We start from the raw sequence: 4,984 nt of genomic DNA, 5'->3' as shown, positions 1-4,984 counted from the left end.
AAACCTTCACCATTCCCAAGGAACAGCGATCCATGATCGAAGATCATCTGTTCCAAGGACAGTTACCCAAACGTTTGATCGTTGGTATCGTCGAGAATACAGCCTTCAACGGAGCTGCCGAAAAAAATCCTTTCTACTTTCAACACTTTGGCGTGTCCAAAATCGAAGTCAGTCGCGATGGCAAGACCTTGTGTACCCGACCTTTCGAACCTGACTTTAAAAAGAAGAATTACTTGAGATCGTACTTGTCCTTGTACGAAGCCACCGGACAGTTAGGAACCAATACCAGTCACGGTATTACGTACGAGGATTATGCAGGAGGCTACGCTTTGTGGGCTTTCGATTTCACTCCAGACCAAGGCAGCGACGAGGGACATTTCCACCCTATAAAATCCGGCCAGATTCGTGTGGAAATTCAGTTTAAAGACCGAGACCCTGATGAAACGGTGAACGTCATCCTGTATGCAGAATTCGATAATACCATAGAAATCAACAGTTTGAGAGAAGTCATCCTAGATTACTAGAAACCATGGAAGACTGTTATCCCTCTTTACCTAGTGGAGAAACTTTTAGTGTTGCATTGTTGTTAAAAAATGTTAGAGTTGTTGTTGTTTAGTGTTAAGTGATTTTTGAATAAAAAATGTTGTGTTTTGAAAAAATTGTTTGATGTTATATTGTTGGATTATTGTTAAAAATGTTAGAGTTGTTGTTTAGTGTTAAGTGATTTTTGAATAAAAAATGTTGTGTTTTGAAAAAAATGCCTTTGTCTTTTGTTTAGCTATAAGATTGTTGGATTGATGCTCTTTCATTTCTTACTATCCCTCTCATGACACTCACTAAACGTTGCGACTCAAAAACCGTGTGGGGGATGTTTTCCTTCACGTCCGCGCTTTGACTTTAAGAACCGGGTTGTTTCCATTGTCGACTCATCCTCCTAAGAAGATGTGCTCCAAACTAGCTAAGCTCAACGAAGCCTACGTGAATTTGCATAGGGTCAGACACAGTCTGATACCGAAGCCAGAAGAAATAGAGAATGTGAGAATGTTAAAAATCACTGAAGACCTGATAGAAGAGCTCTTCAGAGAAGAAATGAACAGGGAAAAAGAAGAATGGACAGAGAAGTACAGACTTCAGAGACAGCAGCAACAACAACAACAAGAGCAGCAGCAGCAACCTGAAGCTGACAGAGGCTTTGTCGATTGTCGTATCGACACCAAAGAGTTCTTCTTCTCTTTCCGAAGAAGCAGACCTATCGCCAGAAAGTCTATCCTCAGAGGACATCGCATTCTTAGAAACTAAAAAGAATGCCATAGCAAACAAAAAAAACAGCCCTTTTCAGGGCTACCCAATACTCCAGAAAAGAAATAACAATCGATTTGCCAATGTGTGTAGGTAGAGTAGTGTGAAAATAAACACTAACTCTTTTTTTAAAAAATGTGAGGGTATGTGTTTGTGTGTTTGTGTTTGTAAGTGGTTAAGTAAGTTGGTATGGATAGTAGATTAAAATGATGTCTTTTTTTTGGTGTTTGAGGTGTAAATTTGGGGTTAGATTGGATTGCTTTGCGTATGTGGATAGTCTATTGAAGTGATTTATAAAAAATTTTAAAATAGTGATGGGTAGCATAAAAAGTGAGTGTTTCTTTTAGGTCCGCGCGTTGTTGTTTTTTGGTCATGATGTAGGTAAGATCAATTTTATGTTTTTAGGGGATGTTTTCCTTCACGTCCGCGCTTTCAGTATAAATTGAAACTCGTTCGGCAGTCCAGCTACCCTTGTTGATTGATCAACACCAAAAATGAACACGAGACTGGAGAAACTGTTGGAACTTCATGTGCATCTGGAATATGCCAGGCGCATATTAAATGAATTGGCCGCGGAAGCCATTGTGGAGGAGGGAAGGATAAGAGAGGAGGAGGAAAGAAGAAACAAAGAAGAGGAGGAGAGAAGATATAAAGAAGAAGAGGAAAGAAGATACAAAGAGGAGGAGAGAAGATGCAAAGAAGAGGAGGAGGAGGAAAAGGAGAGAAGAAGAAATTTCAGAATCCCAGAGAGCGAAAATTGGGATTCTGAAACGACATATCCTGCCTCTGCTCTCTCCCCCAAAAAGGTAAAAAGTAACTGGGGGATAAGATGTGTATGTGGCGCTAGGCCTGGAAGGTGCCACCATTAACCAGGTGTCCATGAAGTTCAAAAAAAAAAACCCAGCCCTTTTCAGGGCTACCCAATACTCTAGAAAAGAAATAACGATCGATTTGCCAATGTGTGTAGGTAGAGTAGTGTGATTATAAACACTAACTCTTTTTTAAGATAGTGTGAGGGTATGTGTTTGTGTGTTGGTGCTTGTAAGAGCTCAGGTATGTTTGTGGGAATAGTAGATTATGGATTTCTTTATTGTTTCTTAGCGTAGGTGAAGAGTATAGTTAGGGTTCTGTAAGCGCTCACGTACGATTGTGTGGATAGTAGATTATGGATTAGTTTATTGTTCTTAGCGTATGTGTTTGTGTGTTTGTGTTTGTGTTTGTACCCGCTCACGTACGATTGTGTGAATAGTAGATTATGGATTTGTTTATTGTTCTTAGCGTATGTGAAGAGTATAGTTTGGGTTTTGTAAGCGCTCACGTAAGATTGTGTGGATAGTAGATTATGGATTTTGTTTATTGTTTCTTAGCGTATGTGGAGAGTATAGTTTGGGTTTTTATTATATGAAATTAGAAAGTATAGTTTCGGTTTTATTATATGAAATGAAAAAGTAGGGGGATGTTTTCCTTCACGTTCGCGCGTTGTTTGGTCATGATCTAGGTAAGATCAATTTTACGTTTTAGGGGGATGTTTTCCTTCACGTACGCGCTTTAAGTATAAGAACCCATAGTATTCGTCGTTCAAACCATTCTGCAAAGAATAAAAAAAGAAGATGGCTTCTAACCAAATGGACAAAATACAAACATTACAAGACGTTTTAGACAACTTAGGAATGATGGAGCAGATGTTAATAAGACTGGTTGAAGACCATTATTCCTATAGTCCCCATCGTGTAAAGATGGAAATTAATAACTTAAAAAAGGTAAAGGACAAGATTAGTGGTGTCATGAAAGAGATAAAGGAGGAGAAGGAGGATGAAGAGGAAAGAATAAGAATAAGCAAATGGAACGAAAAGATTGAAAAAGAAGAAGAAAATGAGAAGAGGAAGAAAGAAGAGGAGGAAGAGAAGAAGAAAGAAGAGCAGGAGAAAAAGAAAGAGAAGAAGAGAAAGAGTGTTGGAGATAAAATAAGAACTTGGTGGAGAAAAAGAAGAAATTAGAAGCAGAAGAAGAAGAAGAAGAAAACCCAAAGGCCCTTTTCAGGGCCAGCCATATTTCTCGAAAAGAGATAGCCTTTCCATTGCCTACCCCTTTTTTTAAATTTAAATTTAAATTTAAAAAAAAAATCCCATATTCAATTCCCCTTGTCCCTAGACAAACCCAAACTCTATTCCCATGTTAATTTCCCCTTGTCGCTAGACAGACCCACACTATAGTTCCATGTTAAATTCCCCTTGTCGCTAGAGTGACCCACGATTTTTCTCCATGTTAATTTCCCTTGTCGCCAGATTGTCCCACGATTTTTCTCCATGTTAATTTTCCATTGTCGCTAGAGTTGCCCAAGGGGTCTTGTAATGCTAATTCCCATTGTCGCTAGGGTGCCCCCATTTACTACTAATAACACAAAAAAAAACTCCGTTATATTTAAATCATTGAAGTGGCAGCCCTGAAGCTCTAACCAGTTATATGTTTTGGGACGGTGCTGCTGTGTGTCCACAAGAGACTTTATTCAAAAGATACAAATTCAACGAGAGCGGTAAAGTACGCTTGACCAACTTTTTTTTTACGGATGAAAGCACGACTTGCACGAGGAATCAGTGAAAATCATGGATAAATCTATGTGCATTACTATTTGATATTGTAGGAAGTGGCTACACTAGCCCGATTTATAAAATATATTCAAAACATACCTATATATTTTCAATATTTTGGTTTTCAAAATATCTTAATGCTATACTTCATATCACTTTTGTTCTGATTTCAGCATGAAATGTAGTAACAAATATCTCACTTAATTTAAAGCTGAAGATCAAACTTTTACATTCTGTTTGCGAATACAGGAATAACACCTAAACCAATCATGATTGTGTGTTCCATGGCTTTTCTTATATTTCAATTGGTTCGAATCAGTCCATAATTTGGCCGAATCGGCCAGCATTCTTCTAGAATATTCTAGTAAACACTCATATGTGTCCAGTATTCGAGATCTCTAGTTTTAATATCTCTAAAACAGATTGTGCAGTGAAACAGGAGGAACTCCTATATGCACGTGTTCAAAGAGATGAAAATCTAGAATTTACGAAATTAATGAGACCTTTAAAGACAGGGAACAACACACCTGCCCCAGCAAATATGGCGACCGTGTTGCTAAAGAAACTTCCGTGCGATTCGAAACGCCAGCAAGTTGACAGTGTTTGGGACATCCTGGTGACAATCAGGTTGGAACTTTAAATCAATATATAAAATGACGTTTTGTGCCTTGTTATAGACTTTATGCCTTCTCTTTTTAAAATAGATACAAACAAACGGGGATGTAGAGTCAGACTATAGTCCTACATGTAAGACTCCGACGCAGATACGTATGTAGTGCAAAACAAAAGTAACATGTGTTATGTAGTATATTATATGACTACTTATATGGGTGTGCTTAAATCCTGTATAAATTCCAGAAGTACAATATCCAAAGAAATTTCAGTCACATTACGTGAAAGTAATCTAGAGGTATGCTAACGTTCTCTCCTTTGTCAATGTTGCAACTGTAAACAACTTCTCCTGACACATGTCACTCTCTCAGAAGTACACAATAACCGTAGAGCGCCCTCATAACCCGATAATATTCTCTATATTTTTTATTAACCAATCAGATTTCGCCAAATAGTCCATGCAGACACATGACTAAACGTCATCA

The sequence above is a fragment of the Sinohyriopsis cumingii genome, chromosome 15, assembly GCF_028554795.1.
Source record: "Sinohyriopsis cumingii isolate HCF-2022 chromosome 15, ASM2855479v2, whole genome shotgun sequence".
In the NCBI taxonomy this organism is placed as follows: Eukaryota; Metazoa; Mollusca; class Bivalvia; order Unionida; family Unionidae; genus Sinohyriopsis; species Sinohyriopsis cumingii.
The sequence above is the reverse complement of the archived record's forward strand: the minus strand, read 5'-3'. Positions refer to the sequence as shown.